The sequence below is a fragment of the Odocoileus virginianus genome, chromosome 26 (assembly GCF_023699985.2).
Source record: "Odocoileus virginianus isolate 20LAN1187 ecotype Illinois chromosome 26, Ovbor_1.2, whole genome shotgun sequence".
In the NCBI taxonomy this organism is placed as follows: Eukaryota; Metazoa; Chordata; class Mammalia; order Artiodactyla; family Cervidae; genus Odocoileus; species Odocoileus virginianus.
Genome location: NC_069699.1, coordinates 19719932 through 19739665, shown reverse-complemented (window position 1 = coordinate 19739665; position 19734 = coordinate 19719932). Strand labels below are relative to the sequence as shown.

General features: G+C 39.9%; 1 long non-coding RNA gene across 1 annotated transcript in view; it reads right to left on the bottom strand.

Moving 5' to 3' along the window:
- Positions 1–19734, bottom strand: part of LOC110133270 (uncharacterized) — a 135487-nt gene that overhangs the window by 97699 nt on the left and 18054 nt on the right. The window contains exon 2 of the long non-coding RNA XR_011483781.1: positions 4626–4719. This is a non-coding gene — a long non-coding RNA (uncharacterized lncRNA). The remainder of the gene's footprint in view (positions 1–4625; positions 4720–19734) is intronic.

Genomic DNA, 19734 nt, shown 5'->3' with positions numbered 1-19734 from the left:
TTAAGGGTTGTCATGCGAAGGGTAAAAAAAAAAAAAAAAATAGCCTAGTGTTATCAAATTCTCCTGTTTTGCTGGTGGTGGTGGTGGTGTTGCTCCTTTGAGAGAAGCTGGAAATTTGTGTTTTTATGTGAAATTTCCAATTAAAAATTTTTCAATTAAACAGACATTTTTAAAACATGTAAGCTAACTTGCATACCAATGAACCTAAATTGCCCTATTAATTACCAGTTTGGTTATCAGAGATTGAGTTGAACTTGAGTTAGACTTAGATCATAGTCTTGATCTATAGGACAAGATGGGAAGACAGGAAGCTTCCACAAAGAGAATTCAATATGTATAAAAACTTAGGGATTCACTAACATGTAAGCAGAATAATACTGAACCCTCCGCAAAGACATGAAAGTGAAAGTCACTCAGTCGTGTCCGACTCTTTGTCTCCCCAGGGACTGTAGCCTGCCAGGCTCCTCTGTCCATGGAATTCTGCAGGCAAGAATACTGGAGTGGGTAGCCGTTCCCTTCTTCAGGGGATCTTACCAACCCAGAATTCTAACCCAGGCCTCCTGCATTGCAGATAGATCATTTAAAATCTGTGACTCTGTTACCTTACAGGGCAGAAGGGACTCTGCAGATGTGATTAAGATTAAGGAGCTTGAAACAGGCGGATTATCTAGGATCATCCTGGTGGACTCAACGTAATCACATGAGTCCTTAAAAATAGAAGAGGAAGGCCAAAGGGCAGGTCAGAGAGATAGGACATGAGGATCTGACCTGCTGTTTCTGGCTACGAGGATGAAAGAAAAGGGCAACAAACTGAAGAAGGTAGTGGCTCCTAGAAGATGGAAAAGGTAAGGTAACAGATTCTCCCCTAGAACCTCCAGGAAAGAATGAAACCTTGCTATCACTTTGACTTTAGCCCATGAGCCTTGTATTAGACTTCTTACCTACAGAACTGTAAGATAATAAATTTGTATTAAGTTACTAAGTTTATGATTATTTGTTAGAACAATGGTAACAAAACAATATAGTGTTCCTAGCCTTACATTTTATAGATTTGGAAACTAAGGTCCACAGAGCATAAAGATGAAGCTAGGAGAAAAAGACATTTGGTGATCTTCCCTCTGTACCAACCTGCCTTGACTGCTTTAGTGTTTGTTTGTTTTTATGCAATTTTCTCATAAGAGTGGAATCAATAACATGCACAGAAAAGAAAGAGAGGGTGGGGAAAGAGGAGAGGTGAGGACAGGAAAGAAAAAGAAAAAGGAAAAAAAGAGAAACATTCTGTTTAACTAGAACTTACTGGAGTAGTAACATTTGGTTTGGGATTCAGAGCTAGTTAAAAGGACAAGTAAGTGAAAGAGAGAAAGAGATAAATTCAATTTAAAATGCAAAGCCACTCCACTACATAATCAGCCTACCTTTTTACTGTTACATAAATGCCTGCTTTTGATGCTTCACTGTCTAACCAGTTTGGAATTTGCAGAAATGAAAGCAGCTTGGGCATAGGGTTGCATGTCCTGCTGTCTCTGGAGGATTTGTGAGGATCTGTTAGCCCATGGATTATGCACATTTTCTGTTGGCTTGGGTGTAAACCATCTGCAGTCTAACTGGAGCTGTGATATGCCTGCCGAGATGATGATTGCAATCACAGCTCGACGGCAAGAGAGATGCCAAAGTCAGCAGCGTGAAGGACATCAGAGCTTAAGCCTGCTCGAAAATCTGTCCACTTTCACTCCTGCTTCCCCTTACAGGGTGCAGTAGAAGAACAGCCTTGGTGATACACAAAGACTTCTTCCAAAGGTGCCACAATTAGTGCCTCTGCTGAAGGCACCTGAGCACTGATGCATAGAGAGGGGGGATGACAGGAGACATTTCTACTGTTTGGTTCTAAAGGTTCAGAGCAAGCATCCCAATCCATCTCTGTCTACAGCCTACAAGTTGTCCTTTCAGGCTGTCCTTGATGTTCACATCAGCTAGATTCACCAGGGAAAATATTCTGGGATGAGAACAAAGGGAGAAACCAAGTATATAACATAGTCTGTCTCTCTTCTTATCAAAATGGCCAAAACTGATAGCATCTCTAATCTTCTTTGTGCACACAGAGCTACTGTAAGCTGAAGTAGGTCTAAGCCATGTCTCATGCCAAGCAGACAGAATAAAGGTGGGGTGGCTGTCCCTCCTCTCCTAAAAACTGACCTTGAGGGTACATGGAAGTGGGTCATCCCTGGGCCAGGCAGGAGGACGCACACTACTCAGCACAAACCCCACAGCATGATGGAGAGGCTGTGTCTAATAAAACAATGCAATCTGAGCCATCCTTCAAAGCCTTATAAATGTCATTGCCAACATTTTGATTTCCCAGACCACTGCAGCTCCCACTGATAATCTTCTTCCTCTGAGTTCAAACTCTAACACCTCTGGTATTTCTCTGTGTATTCATCTATGACAAAAATACAGTTCAAAGTGGCCAAAGCAAAAAAGAAAATTATTGGCAGACATAACTAAAAAATATCCATGACTGTAATGCAATTCCTGGCATGGCTGCCTCTCAAGCAGTGCCATCAGAAAACACTTTCTCTTTTTCTCTGGCTCTTGGTTCTGTTTTCCTCCAAGTTGGCCCCATTCTTACTCAAGTGGTAGCAAGATGACTTTGAGTAGCTTTAGGCTTATATTCTATTATCTCAGCAACTCCAGGGGAAAAGCACGCTTCTTTTCCAGAAGTTCTAACAAAAGTCACAGAATTGAGTCTGTAGTTCTGAATAGCGTAGCTTGATCACATGTAAGTGAAAATCATTCAGTGGTGTCCGACTCTTTGCAACCCCATGGTTTATACAGCCCACAGAATTCTCCAGGCCAGAATACTGGAGTGGGTAGCCTTTCCCTCCTCCAGGGGAATCTTCCCAACCCAGGGATCAAACCCAGGTCTCCTGCATTGCAGGTGGATTCTTTACCAGCTGAGCCACAAGGGAAGCCCAAGAATACTGGAGTGGGTAGCCTATCCCTTCTCCAGCGGATCTTCCTAACCCAGGAATCAAATCAGGGTCTCCTGCATTGCAGGCAGATTTTTCACCAACTGAGCTATCAGGGAAGCCCTAGCTTGACCACATGTCCATCCCTAAACCAATCATCATAACTAGAATGATACAACTGCCATGTGGCCATGCCGTGATCCCTTCAGACAAAGTAAAAGGTCAGTCTCACACCAACCATGTGGTCCAAGAGTAGCTTGTTTCTTCAGGGAAAGTCAGAATGATACTCAAGATAAAAAGAGAACAAATGCCATCCAGCCTAGCAAAAACAGCCAAAATCCAACTTTGCCCTAACCCAGGACTACAGTGATGGAAGTAGCTCAATGAGAGGAGGGGACTTGTGTGTATATTTTCCTTTCTGTTTCCAAATTTTCTTTAATGTTATTATATTGTCTTTATTTTTTAATGAAGGTGAAGGGTGTGGAATAAAGAAAAAGAAAAACAATGCTAAGTTGTAAATAATTGTAGATACGATAGTATAAAGGTTTTCTTTATACAAGGGTTTTCTTCAGAATAATAGAATCTACCATTTGACATTATTCCTTTTAAAGTGTCCATGTATATTACCTCATTTGACCAGTTTAAGTCACTCCTTCTGGAGATGACTACATAAGACAAATGACATCATGGATATGTCTTCCAAATGATTTCTGCTTCACTAAAATGTACTGCTCTGAAACCAAGAGCATGACTCCAAAGTAATTCAAGTAATAGGTATATAATGTTTTTTCAAAAAACAAAGACAGAAATATTTCAACAGTTTCAAACACGATTGGGAGAGATCCAGTACTATAAAAATCCAGTACTATAAAATATTAAAATTCCTTAGCCTAGCAGATTCAAGACCCTCCTTGACTCTCTAGCTTTCGCTGCTAGTATATCCGATCATTATGCCACATTCATCAATGCTGGTCACCAAGCCTTGCCATGGCTCTTCTCAGTTCATGACTAGGAGATACCCCCAGTCTATTCTTCGCCTAGAAAACCCATCTTTAAAAACCTCACACACAACACGTTTTCCAGGAAACATTCCCTGATCCCCTTATTAAGCTCTCTGAGTTAAAGTATATTATTAACATTAACACTCCCCTCTGACCCTTATTTCAGTCTACCTTACCTTATACTTAGATACACACTCTTAGTGGGCAAGGATGTGCTATTTTCCATATATTTATAGCCTCTTTCCCACCCTGAAATTGCAACTGAATTGCTTATTTTGTTTTGTATTACTTTAGTTATTTATTATATCATTCAGTGATAGAAGACCTGAATAAAAGAAGACAGAGTTGTTCCTGCAAGAGCTATAGACAGAGAAACACACAGCAAATCTTAAGTACTGTGCATATAACTCTGGAAAATGTTTTCAGAAAATTTTCTGGAAAATTTCCCAGAGAAGCCTATCATTTTACTTCCACCTCTTAGTGGCAGAAGAGAAGAAGAAAATGGCTATGAACACTACCAAGTAGGAAGCAAAGGTCGAGGACTGAAACCAAGTTCTTGTCACTACAGTCTAACTTTAGCAATCATCTGAAACACGGAGCAGAGTTAAAAATAAAGCTCTCACCCAAAAGGCAGCCAGGATACAACCCAGTTACTTACGCTGAGCCAGCATCTTTGCAGAGCCACTTTCCAGGCAGTTAAATACAGCCACGCACAGTCCTCTGGGCCAGAGCCTGAGCTAATTAGGGAGTCACTGGAAAGGAACAGTGAGACTTTTAATAAAAGAGCCACCACAAGCCATAGCATTAGTACTATGCCTCTTCAAAAGGCCAGAGTCCGTTTCTTGCCATCACACATTATCACACTAACAATTAAGGGAAAAGGGGTTTGCGATAATGATAATTTCATAAGCCATAAGTGTTTTTGTAATTTGCAGCATCAGAACACTTTAATAAAAGGAAGACACCATGGAAAGGCACATTATTTTATTTTTCCATAGATACGACTTGCAAACATCTAACTCAGCTGCCCTTTCACTACTTTTAAAGTGCTTTTCTTTTGAGAAAAATAACATTCCATTTAGGTTTTCCATCAAGCTTGATTAATTGGGTGATAAAATGGATACTGTTTAAAAGGATATCATCAGAAAATAGGCTCATTGTAAATGCAAGGGGTATGTCAGAGAAGAAGCACCCTGACTCTCAGACTACAAAAGAGATACTTAACCAATATCAGACATCATTACAGTAGTAATTTTTAACACATCTGACCCCAACTCTCATCACTTAATAAGTAGGACAAAAAAAGTGTCCTCTGCATCTGGTGGGAACATGGAAAGCTCTGTGTTAATTTTTTTGTTTTACTTTTGAATTTCTGCTTGTGTTTTCAGAGACTCCAAGACTGATTATCTTAAAGACAATGTAGCCAAACACAGGGGGCTTCCCAGGTGGCACTAATGGTAAAGAATCCACCTACAATGCAGCAGTCGCAGGAGACATGAGTTCAATTCTTGGGTCAGGAAGATCCCCTGGAGGAGGAAATGGCTACTCATTCTGGTATTCTTGCCTGGGAAATCCCCTGGACAGAGGAGCCTGGTGGGCTACGGTCCCTAGGGTCACAAAGAGTTAGACACAACTGAAACAACTTAGCATGCACACAGCCAAACCTTGAACCAAGAGATTAACTTGCAAGCCATATTTTTATTCCTCTAAAATTCCTATTGTTATTTATAACAGTGACTTCAAGTCTGGTTGTCAGTTTCTTTGGCAATAAGGATTCCACAAATAAATAACACTTTATAGCTTATAAGACATTTTTTCACAAATGTTATCTAAATTCTCACAGTAATATCTCTGTTAACAGCTCCAAGCTTACCTAACTACTCCCAGATTATAGCATTTCATAAAAAGAAAATATATTTTAAATCTTCCCAATTTATTTTTAAGCAATAAAATAATATTTTTAATTTTTAAAAAATGAAAGAATTACAAGATAGCACTTTAGAAATCTGAGGCTTAACTAATCTATTTTTTAGCAACACACACTTATCAAAGTATTGGAACTATAGCATTGAAATTTTCAAGCTTTAAATATAGAAATAAAATTTTAGTCATGCATCATAGTTAAAGGATATCTAGTAGATACTTGAAAATACAAAGTAATCTTTAAAAAGTGCCATGCTTCAAATTAATTGATATATGCAAAAGATAGGGCACCATTAATAGGGGAGAAAAGAGTAAAGGCCTGGGAAGCACGGGAATGAAAGAATGAATAAAGTGGTCATCCTGACAGTAAAAAATTCAAGTTTCCCAAAATTCAACAGTCATGCCCAAAGGCAAAAGAGGAAAACTCCTCATATGGAATAATTTTGGAAGTCATGAGAAACTTAACAAAGACGCTCCATCAGACTCTTCCATTTGATTGGTTGATGCCTGAAATTCTACCAGACATGCATCCCTGCTGTTTGACTATTTGACACTATTAGAATTCCACCCATTTGGGGATGGAGTGGGAAACAAAGAGCTCATATAATAACATAAGCTGCTCTAGTTTATCTACGCTCCATGCAACTAACAGTTAAAAAAAGGAACTTTTTGAAGGTGAAGCTCTTACAATGAAGCAGTGATACCACATATTGACTGAATGCTGTATGTTAAATATTTCATAGTTACCACTGCACGCTGAAACTATGAGTTGGGTATTCTTAACACATGTCATGTATAAGAAACCGAGGCTCAGAATAGTTAGACCATTTACTCAAAGTTCAGGGAAAACAAATGACAAATCAGAGGTCAGAGCTGGACCACTGGAAAAGCTAAACTGGTGCTAAACTGAAGATGAGAAGATGGCTTTAGGCTCCTTAAAAAGAAACCTCAGTGTTGAAACAATAACTGAAGCATAACCAACTCTGCAGGTGATAAAGGGACCACAGGTCTCAATACGGAAGAAAAGAAAACAAGCAAAGAGACCAGCAAAGAAATGGTCCCTTCCTTTCTTGTCTGTCCATCTGTCTGTCTCTCTCTCATCTTTCTCTGTTATCAAACACACACACCACTAAAATTCAAAGCACACTGATGAAGAGATGGAAAACTTAAACCACTGAATAAGCAATGCATTTCTAATTACACATTGTAATTCTTTAGGATTCTGTCACAACAAGGGTAACTGTTTACAGAGACAAACAGAATTAAGTGTAAGGAGAATTTTAATTCATGGAAAGAAGATCATCAAAAAATAAATGGCACTGAATTTTGCCTCTGATTTTAACAAAGGACACCAGTATGTGGGAAGCTCCCTAAATATCACTAGTGTTAAAAATTGAGTCAGGTCTGGTGCAGGATATTTCCTGGTTTTGCCAAGCAAAGAGGTTAGAAAACTTAATATTGGTATTAACAAAGATGGTTATTTGATTCTTACTTTATTAGGAACTTTCCTAGAGAGTTCTATATTCTTAAACAATATAATTTCACCACGGGAAGAGTTTTAGGTACTACAAAGTAAAACCAAATCATGCAAAACAGTAACTGGTCAATTAGATCAGACTGAATTAATTATGCTAATTATCAACTATTGGTAAGAGTAATATTTTAAATGACTGGAAATGCAGAGAGAGAAAATAAATCCTGGAACATGCCAAACTCAGTCACTGAAAATATCATAGTCAGGCTAATTCTCTGATGTTAATACCCATCACTAATCCTATTCGGGGGGATCTCTGTAGTGTTTTTCTTTATGAATGAGGGTTTTTAACTCCCTGAAAAACTACAAATAACCAAAGTACTACAAGAGAGGAAGACGAGTAAGGTACAGTGAAAAAACAGCTGACCAACGTTTAGTCATGGTTCTCCTTGGTACTCTTGAACTCAAGTCTTTCACACCATACATGGTGTAGGTGTCTACCTACAAAATAGGGAGACTGAACTAAAGAAACCCTGGAGTCTAATGTTGTATGATTTTATAAGTCATCCATAACTATATTTTAAGAAGAATCCACTTTGTTCAAATGCTTCAAATGAAGCACTAATTAAAAATTAAAACCCCAGTCTGTGCTTAGAAGTGTCCTTTAAAAAAGGGAACTCATTGGAATTCTGCTTTATTTAAAACATTTTAAAAGAAGTAATCCCTACATATCCTACAGATCTCTCAATATATAGGAAGAGTCAGCAAAAAATATATATATCTTTTATTTTGGAGAACAAAGTACTGGGAATTTTTGTGATAATCAAACTCTGCTTTATTTTCAGCACAGTTCTGCTAGTTTAACTAGCATCTCACTGCCCTCTCTTGGTAGATACTGAGGTAACAGAAGCTGATTTCTATGCAGGGATTAGAACGTGGCTTTACGCTTCAACAAGATACTCTGATTCTTGTCAACAGAGGGATCTACCTAATAAAACAAGCATAAATGTATTCTATATTATTTAAAAGGTAGAAATTCGTTGTTTTCAAGACTGGTTTCCTTCAAGAACCAATTCAGATGGACAAATACAGACTAATGAGCAGAATGCTTACTAGATAGTAGTCTGAGTAGCAATCGTCCTTCTGGAGGAAGGGAAGAAAGAAGACAGGAGTTGGGGCTGTAATGCAGTCTCAACAAGGGCCTCTATCAGCTCCCCAGAGAACCCTGAAACTGGATGGCCCCCTCAATTGGGGCAAAAAGACAGTGACATGGCTCATATCAACTAGTCATTGGATACATTCTGCCTCTAGGAAGCAGCCATTACCCTGAACAAGGTGGCCAATTAGCCAAGGGCAGTTCTGGAAAGGGCTGACAACACTGCGGACTGTCAGCTGGCAGCACTTCCAGAACGCAGACGGACAGATCTTTCAGTCCTAACGGAAAATCTGGGTGTCACATCAGAGTGTCTGCTACATAACTACTCTGTACTGTGGTTCACAACTTTCTGTTTCTTAATAGACAACAGACAATTAATCTTAAAATAATTCCAAAAATCAAAGGTAATAAATATAGGAAATAGTGCAACCACTTTGAGAAGCAGTTTGGTGGTTTCTCTGAACGGTAAATATAAATTTACCATGTGAACCGGTAGTTCCACTCATGAGTGAAAGACAAATGAAAATATACATCTACACAAAGACTTATGCACGAAGAACGTTCATAACAGCATTATTCAAAACAGACTCAAAAATCGAAACAATTCAATGTCTATCAGCTGGTAAATGGACATGATGATATGTGTTATATTCATAGAATGGAATAATATTCTGCAATAAAAAGGAATTTAGTACTGATACATACATACTACAACATGGATAAACTTTGGAAACATTATACTAGGACTTCCCTCGTGGCAGAGTGGATAAGAATTTGCCTGCCAATGCAGGAGACGAGGGTTTGATCCCTGGTCCAGGAAGATCCCACTGCCTTGGGGCAACTAAGCCTGTGCACCACGACTACTGATCCCACGCTCTTGAGCCCACAAGCTGCAACTATTGAAGCCCAAGAGCCCTGGGGCCCACATGCTGCAACTAATGAACCCATGTACTGGAACTACTGCACACCTAGAATCTGTGCTCAGCAAGAAGAGAAGCCACCACAATGAGAAACCCATGCACCCCAATGAAGAGTTGCCCCCCACTCACTGCAACTAGGGAAAGCCTACCGAAAACAGTGAGAACCCAGCACAGCCAAAAATAACTCAACAAACAAAACATTATGCTAAACAAAAGAAGCCAGAAGGGACTGCGTGTTACCAGAGTTCCTACATGTAATACCAAGGAGCAATTATACACACATTTAATGAGATCACATTTATTTTTTTCCTTCAAGATTGCCCTAGATGTTCAACTTAATTTCACCAAGACACAAAATACATCGGGGAAAAAGGCAGGAGTTAAAATGGAAAAAAAAAATCTAACCACTATTGAGAGCATGCTGCTGCTGCTGCGTCGCTTCAGTCGTGTCCGACTCTGTGCAACCCCATAGACGGCAGTCCACCAGGCTCCCCCGTCCCTGGGATTCTCCAGGCGAGAACACTGGAGTGGGTTGCCATTTCCTTCTCCAATGCATGGAAGTGAAAAGTAAAAGTGAAGTCACTCAGTCGTTTCTGACTCTTAGCAACCCCATGGACTGCAGACTACCAGGCCCCTCCATCCATGGGATTTTCCAGGCAAGAGTACTGGAGTGGGTTGCCATCATCTTCTCCGATTGAGAGCATACTATAGTCAATATTGTCCTAGGTACTCTTCATATATAATTATTATTTAACTACAATTTCTGTGAGGTGGACGGTTATTTTTATTCAATGAATGAGAAAGCTGAGGTTCAGAAGATTAAACAGTTCACCTGAAGTCATCTAGTATGGTTAAAAAAACAACGATGGATAAGACTGTATAAACCAGACAATATATTTATGAATATCACACTACTTTGTTTTGTCTTTTTGGAGCTATGCAGCAAGACTCTGTCCCCTATGTATAGGAATGGAGTTTCCCTGAAAAAAACTGACTACCCCACTATAAAACATCCTGGGGAGAAGTTTTTCCTGAAGCTGGGCATTTCTTTTAAAAACTTTCTGACCCATTTACCTGGACACCAAGGTTCAAAGCAATCGGGAATAACTGTGGGAGACGAAGTGCTCCTGGCCACATAGAGACAAAACAGGAGGAACAGGAAGCTGGCCTGGAATCACTGTCTGGGTTCTCCAGAAGCAGATACTGAGATGGTTATGGGGAGGGGGCAAGGTGTTTATTAGGAAAGAACTTCAGTGAAAGGAAGCACTAGGAGGCGATTTAGGACAAAACAAAAGTTCCACTGTGATGCAGGCCTGACAAAGCGTTGACCAACCTGGTGGGACTCTCTGGAGAAAGCACTGCCCATCAGGATTCTTGGATGTCACATCTCTGTGTCCACTGCACCTAGGGAGAGACCCCAGGCTTGATCTGCATTATGAGTAGTTGAAAATTATTCTCCACGTTGCACATCCTTTTCATTATATTCTGGCCTCAGTTTGTGCTATGAGTGATTAGAAAAAGAGCCTATGACCATGGCAGGATAACAGACAGGAGAGATGTAAGTGTTAGAATGACTTCATCTGCAAGCACAGACAGACTCAACTTTTTGAGATAATATGTATTGCTTCTTATGTGGGGAAATTCAGAGTTAGAGCAATTTCAGACATTATATGACTGGGGCTCCAGCTCCACTTCCCTGTGATTATCTTGCTTGCTCTCTCCTCTGCGTTAACTTCATCCTTAGACTGCTGGTAAAAGCGGAAGTAGTTCCAGATAAAATATACAAACAAAATAATGTCAAGAGTCAGAAAATGAATGGTCTCTTCTGGTATATCCTTCATAAAAACAAGAAAACCTTTCCCCAAACCCCCTACTTCCACACCAGCAGACCTTCCCTCACATCTTATTGGCCAAAACAAATCATTTATCACCTCTAAACCAATCACTAGTATGTGGTCCACTGGAATCACCATGACTGGCTCAGTCTAAACAGAATCTGCCTACTGTAACTACTGCTGAGACCAACATCCTCTAAAGCACAAAGCTCTGGGAAGCTTTGCCTGGATATTCAGACAAAGTCAGAATTCTCTCAGGAAAAAGTCAAGACAAAATGTTGGTCAGGTGTACAATCAACATTGGACCCTGTAAAAATGCTCTAATTGCTGAATTCAGCAAGTGTCACCGTGTCAGCAACTGTGGTACAAAGTTCAGAGGCAGCAGAAGCTGGAGTTTGGGAACAAGAACAGAAAAAATCACATTGGCTTATTTCTGCTCATATCCTAGTATCTGAAGAGAATCTGTATCCTTTAAGAACTCCCAGGAAGCTAATTTCCCAAATCAGTTTCATTTCACTGTGTCTCTAGTTATCTTACACACACACACACACACACACACACACACACACACACACACACACACAAATTTGAACCCTGATTCTCATGACATCCAAGTAGTTCATGGGTACAAGCATATGACAGGAATTTCTCTCAGATCTCAAGACCCCTGGGGGATTTCACTGACCAGGAATCCACCTTCAATAACCAGAAAAGACATTAGGTGACTCAACAAAAAAGAAATGTTTAACTGATTTCTATAAATGCTGCTATTACATTAAAAAAGTAACTACTTATTTTACAATGATAAATGAGAATTTTTGAGTATAATATCAGTAGAATATTCCACCGATACTTGGTTGTAGTCCTATTTGTTTCCATTACAAGAAGAAAAGAAAGAAATGAATGTGGAAACTGTCTGAAACTCTAGTTCTACCACCCATTATATAGAAAAAAATAAACTCTCCACTTCATTCTTTGTCCCTCAACCCCAAAAGAGACACATTAGTTCTGGAGTAAGGTGAGACAGGCCATCTATATTTTAATCAAATTCCTTGGGTGATACTGAGGCACAGGCAGGTTTGGGAATCACGATATAATCTAATTGCATCATCTGATAAATGAAAAAAAGTTCAAATGCTTAAAGAAAAAAAGCAAAAGCAAAATATCTAGGTCTCCTTTACCGAAAGCCTGAGATTCTTTCCATTACCTCATCAGTTACATCATCATTACTGGGTTGGCCAAAAAGTTCCTTCAGGTTTCTTCATCTTAATTTAAAAAAAAAAAAAAGAACAAACTTTTTGGCCAACCCAATACACTAAAGTAGTATGCCAAACATTACATTAAGAACCAGTTGTAACTCTTTGGATCTAAGGAGAAAGACTGTTTAAGAGAGAGCATGAAAATGAGGATTAGCTATAGGAAAACAGCTACAGGGTATGAGTTAAACGAATAGAGAGACCAAGAGCTAATCAGAAAGACAGGGGAAACTGGAGGGAAAAAAATTTGGAGATAGAACAGCAGGGATGCTACCCAAGTTAGTAAAGGAGGCTAGACCAACACAGTAGGGTCTTGTAGTGAACTAAAAATGAAAACCACTGATGTTCTTTAAATCCAGAACTCAGTAAAACTAGCATAAAGGATAATGACTTCATATGTACCGTCTGTGTTATACTTTCCCATTCAGCATAATAATGTGATAAAGGCCAGTTGGATTGCAAAAGAAAGCTATAAACAGTGTTAGAGTATCTCCACTAAAAATTAGGCCTATACACAGGTCACTGGAGCCATAAGAACTTCCGATAAGGGGCCACTATTCCCAGGGAAATACCTTCCAGCAGGGCTCATCCAAAGTTTTAAGGTATAGATGTGGTGATTTCATCATCATCATCATCATCTAATATGTACTAGATACATATCTACTATGCTAACCATCCGAGATAAAGAAACAAAGGAGTTGCTTCCTGATTGTCAGAAAGATTGAAAATATATGGAATTAACCTGAAGAGACCTAAAAGCAGTGTTCTTATGCTAGCAAATGTTTAATAACCAAGGGAAAGCCCTAACTTACAGAGTTTGCTGATTTCCATGGTTTAAGTACTATCATGATGGTCAGTTTCAAGCTATCAAGATGACATCAACCCAGCTTAAAAAAATACATATGAATTTAACAACTGGCTCTTCCGAGATGATATAATTGCCTTCAGCACACCACCACTTACAGAACATATAATCGATGTCTCTACCCTCCCCATGTCACATTCAGATAGAAAAACCAAAGCCCAGAGATAATATGACTTGACAAAGGCCATACAACTAGGTTGCACCAAAACTAAGAACAGAACCTAGTTTCTCATGTTTTCCACTGTAACTCACCCTGCAAGGTCTAAGACAATGCTTTATAGCAGCAGTCCCCCACCTTTTTGGCACCAGGGACTGGTTTTGTGGAAGATAATTTTTCCATGGCCGCGAGGGCGGAGAGGGAGGAGGGGTGCGAGGTGGGCGGGGGAGTGGTGGGGTGGGGAAGGGGATGGTTTGGGGATGACTCAGACATATCTCATTTATTGCGTACTTTATTTCTACTATTATTACATTAACTCCGTCTCAGATCATCAGGCATTAGATCCTGGAGGTTGGGGACCCCTGCTTTATGGCATTTGAGTTAGAGATTGAGAGCTCAGGTTCTGGAGTCCACAGGCCGGGTCTTAAATCCCAGGTCCAACTGGGGAGACTTTATGACCTTGAAAATTTACTAAACTACTCTGAGCCTTATTTTTGTTATCTGTAAAGTGGAAATGATAACACTATCTATGTCTTAATGGATTATAGTGAGGATTAAATGAGACTAACATGTAAACTTCTTGCCAAACAGCCTGGCATACAAATTTAACATACATTAGTTGGTGGTATTACAGCCCGTTAATATCTGCCTGGCCAGCATTACTCAAAATGTGGTCTGTGAACCAGTAGTTTGTTATCAGTCCTTGACAAGATAACTACAGAATATGATAGTAAGAGTTTAGAAACTTACTAAACACTTTGGCATTGCCACAACATGCAAGTATGGGATCAGTGGAGTCGTTCTGATAGACAAGGTATAAACAAGTGTGGATGCTGTCAAACTCAGTGGTGAGCAGCACGAGGCCTGAACTGCATGCTAGCTAAGCACACAATAAGACCTTGAAATATGTGATATTTCTAATGAATTTATCACCTGTAACCCACAAGGGAATAAAAATCTGATAAAATGCAGGTCTCTATTTTTAAAACTTGTTATAATATTTTTATAATTGTTTAGATTTTAGATTAAGCTTATTTTTTAAATTATACTTTAATAAGCTAAATTAAAACATAAAATAATTTTATTTTTAACTCTAACTTACATATGCCTAGATAAACCTCACTGAAATATATTTTCCAGAAGAGGCACTCATTTTTCTGCATGCAGCAGCAGCAGTAAATCAAGTGATAATGGTGAAGTTTACTCCAAGTAAATGAGGACCAAACAAATTTGTACCAACTCTATTAGAAATATGATACCTTGTATATTGACTTCAGGTGTGTAGTCATAATTGAGGGTAAAGTACTAAAATCACAATACATTATTTGTAGAGACAAGCTGACTGGTCAAAACTCAAGCGGATCTTACATGTAAATAAAAAAGAAATAAGCTCAGAGCCAAAGAATTTTTTGAAAGAAAGGGTTTTGAATTAAAAAGTTAATAGAAGCAGATGTTCAATATCTCACATATAAACACGAGTGCTTTTAAGCCGATTGCTAAGACTAAAAAAAAACAAAAATGTTTTATTGGAAATGTAGGTGAATCTAGGGCAAAGAAAGTAGTTCAAAAACTACTTTTCAATAACACAATAGCCCAGCATAGCCAGGCACTGGCTAATGGTATAGAAGCTCAATTCATAGAACAAATAGAGCTAGTAAAGTAAATTTCACTGTTAACATGGCAATTTTTAGTATACTTGTGATTACTTTCCAGCTACACTGCTGATAAACACAACTAGTTCTGAACTGTATAAACTTCTAAATTCTCAACATTGTCAACACATGTGGTCTGGAATTTAAATTTTGTATATGACTGTGGTCAAATGGAATAGCTCTAATAATAGGAAATGCTTGACAGAGGATTAGGTGGTAGGATGGCCTTACCAACTCAATGCACATGAGTCTGAGCAAACTGGGAGATAGTGAAGGACAGGGAATCCTGGTGTGCTGCAGTCCATGGGGTCACAAAGAGTTGGACATGGCTTAGTGACTGAACAACAACAAGGAATCTGAGTCAAAATATAAGTTACTGCACTACTTTCTTCACTGGAAAAGTCTAGCTATTATGCAGGGAAAAGTTAGCAGGTTAAACAGTGTACTTAGTGATAGAGGAAAATTATGAGTCGCCATTAAAGCCAATTCACTTAAATCTCACACTAGTTTCTTTTTTATGCAATGATAAAAAAGCTTATAATAAAAAAAAAAAACTGCATATGGACTAAATGGCAAAATACAGGTCATTTCTTCTCCCTGACAAGAACACTCACATCTATTCAAGATCAAAACACCAGTAAGAGAATCCCAGAACACAGTGGTGAGTCTGAAGTACCCCTTGCACCTCAGCCATCAAGGCAGACTGCATAAGAAGGGTGAGGGAAGTGTCTACATGTTGACCACATTGCCCCTTCTCCAGGCCAAGGCAGTACCATGCAGAGAGGTCTCCCATCAGTTTCCAGTTCCTCCGGTGGGAAAAGAGAACCAGGGGCTGGAGGCGGGGGGACACTAGCTTTCCAAAGCACTGTGGGTCACTTTGGGGAAACTCTGCTCTAATTTCTCACAGTAGAACTCTACTCTGATTTTACCACAGAGATCATAGAGGAATCTATGGGCCTCAAATACTGTGAATCTGATTGTGACAGAGAAGTGGGGAAGGGCTTGCAACAACAAGGATTCTGTCAGACCAAGTTCACATGTGCAGTGCCCAAGTATTAATAGCAAACCCAACTGGTGGCTTTGCTTACCCGCAGCAACAAGCTGGCGGTGGACTCTGGCCAGGGAGCTTGACAGGATGCCAATCTGCTGATTTGAGTCCTCTAAGGAGAAATTTTCTCTATCCTAGATCCCAGCTTCCCAAACTCAGGCGAGGTGCTGAGTCACACCTCCACCTATTGTGGAGAGAGTCTTCTGACCAGAAGGGCAAGTGACAAGTCCTAGAGGTTGTGTGTACCTGTGGGGCTTAAGCTGAGAGGAGGGCAGACGGAACCAATAGCTTGTAGAGCGAAGTCAGAGGACATCCTTAGCCAGGGAACATGGGATGTGCAATGGCTTGAGTTAAGACAACAAAAAGCTTTACCAGTTTTAAAGCTGCTTCTTTCACTGCACCCAGACAGGGAATTTAACTTGTAGCCTTGTTCATTACTAGATACAGCCTTCAGCTGTCTGACCAGAGAATCTAACCAGAGCACACCCAGAGCTGAATAGCCCATTCAACAGCCCTACATATAGTGGCACTTGAACACAGAGCACAGCCCATGACTTCCCTTGTCTGCAGAGCAAAATTGGTGAGAACATCTGACCAGGCTAGAATCAGGCCCACAAACTGTACATCTCTACAGGCCCTGAGCCGTGGCCTGTTGCCAGTGAAGGGAAGCTATTAATAAGTTATAGTCCCATCAGCTACTGACTATAGTACCCAGTCCTGACCATGTAGTAAGCCTGACCAGAGAACTCAAGCAAGCACAGAAATTGTCCTAAAACCTCACATGGGTAGGGAACCAGGCCAGCAGTCTTATCCAGATGTTCTCAGCCAGTGGCACACCCCTCATCCCCATCCTCAGAGCTCAAATAGTCACCTCACTCAAAAATAGACCATCTGCCCAAAGACATCACCAGCAGACACACCCAGAAACCCAAACTAAGCCAACTGCTGGAGAACTGTCTCTGCAAAGCAAACCGACAAAGTCTGGAAGAGGAGCCCTTTTACTCAAGTGCACAGAGACCAGCATAACAAACCAAGGATCATGAAAAACCAGGTAAATATGATACCACCAAAGGAAACTAAGAAAGCTCTAATAATTGACTCTAAAGAAAAGATCTATGAACTGTAAAATGAAGAATATCCTCTGGACAGGTAGATAAAGTATAGAGCACAAAAGAGGAATTGCATAAAATAAGGCTGGACAGGTAAGAAGAGCCTAGATCATGATGAGCATCACATGATGATCTTCGAAGTTCATCCTTTGTGCAGGTGACACAAGCCACAGAAAGGCCCCTCTACTTGCAGTGTGAAGAATAGATGGGCAGGGGCTAATTATGTGATTTGTGAGGTTATAGTACCTTTGCCTCAAGGAAGGGATGATGGAAAAGGGTGGTTATACTATGGGAGAGAGAAAAAGCCAAGGGAAAAAAGTCTGATACACACTGCCCACCACAGGCTATCAGTCATAGATCACCTCATTTAATACTCACAGCAACCCTATCTCATAGGTAAAGAAACTTCCATTTTAAAAGTAAAGTAACTGAGACCCTCAAGTTTAACTCAAGGTCACACACTTAGTAAGTAGTAGGGTCAGCACTATAATACAGGTTTGTCTGACCAAAAAGCCAAAAAGTCTGGGGAACATGTTTACAGTTCAGGGTGAGAGAAAATAATTAGAAGAAATAACACAGAAAGATTTAGAATTGTCTATGTATGAAGTGAACTGTGGTGGGGCGCGGGGGGCGGGGAGAGGGGGAGAATATGTACTTAGATAAAGAAAAACTGGAAGGATTTAAAGAAGATAATAAAAATTGTTACCTGTAGAATAAACTGTAGGAACAGAGAAAGAAGAAAGGTAAAAACAGGAGTAGGAATGAGAATCCTTACCATAAACTTTTTACATTGCTTTGATTTTTCAATCTATTTGAACATATTTCCTTTTCAAAAAGTAGCATAAAACACTTTATAAAGAAAGAACAATTCAACAGAATAGTAAAAAAACAATCCAGAATGCAGAAGATTATATAAGGACTTGGAAATTGGCTTTGACTTTTTGGTAAAAGCCCACAATCTTAATTTTGCTTACTTAATATTCCTGTTTATTTAATATGCCAGCAGTGGCCACAGGACTGGAAAAGGTCAGTTTTCATTCCAATACAAAAGAAAGGCAATGCCAAAGAATGCTCAAACTACCACACAATTGCACTCATCTCACACACAAGTAAAGTAATGATCAAAATTCTCCAAGCCAGGCTTCAGCAATACGTGAACCATGATTCCAGATGTTCAAGCTGGTTTTAGAAAAGGCAGAGGAACCAGAGATCAAACTGCCATCATCCACTGGATCATTGAAAAAGCAAGAGAGTTCCAGAAAAACATCTATTTCTGCTTTATTGACTATGCCAAAGCCTTTGACTGTGTGGATCACAATAAACTATGGAAAATTCTGAAAGAGATGGGAATACCAGACCACCTGACCTGCCTCCTGAGAAATCTGCATGCAGGTCAAGAAGCAACAGTTAGAACTGGACATGGAACAACAGGCTGGTTCCAAATCGGGAAAGGAGTACATCAAGGCTGTATATTGTCACCCTGCTTATTTAACTTATATGCAGAGTACATCATGAGAAACACTGGGCCGGAAGAAGCACAAGCTGGAATCAAGATTGCCAGGAGAAATATCAATAACCTCAGATATACAGATGACACCACCCTTATGGCAGAAAGTGAAGAAGAACTAAAGAGCCTCTTGATGAAAGTGAAAGAGGAGAGTGAAAAAGTTGGCTTAAAGCTCAACATTCAGAAAACTAAGATCATGGCATCTGGTCCCATCACTTCATGGGAAATAGATGGGGAAACAGTGGAAACAGTGTCAGACTTTATTTTTGGGGGCTCCAAAATCACTGCAGATGGTGACTGCAGCCATGAATTTAAAAGACGCTTACTTCTTGGAAGGAAAGTTATGACATATATTAAAAAACATATTAAACAGCAGAGACATTACTTGCCAACAAAGGCCCATCTAGTCAAGGCTATGGTTTTTCCAGTGGTCATGTATGAATGTGAGAGCTGGACTATAAAGAAAGCTGAGCACTGAAGAATTGATGCTTTTGAACTGTGGTGTTGGAGAAGACTTTTGAGAGTCCCTTGGACTGCAAGGAGATCCAACCAGTCCATCCTAAAGGAGATCAATCCTGAGTGTTCATTGGAAGGACTGATGCTGAAGCTGAAACTCCAATACTCTGGCCACCTGATGCGAAGAGCTGACTCATTTGAAAAGACCCTGATGCTGGGAAAGATTGAAGGCAGGAGAAGAAGGGGACGACAGAGGATGAGATGGTTGGATGGCATCACTGACTCAATGGACATGAGTTTGGGTAAACTCCCGGAGCTGGTGATAGACAGGGAGGCCTGGTTTGCTGTGATCCATGGGGTCACAAAGAATCGTACATGACTGAGCGACTGAACTGAATATGCCTGATTT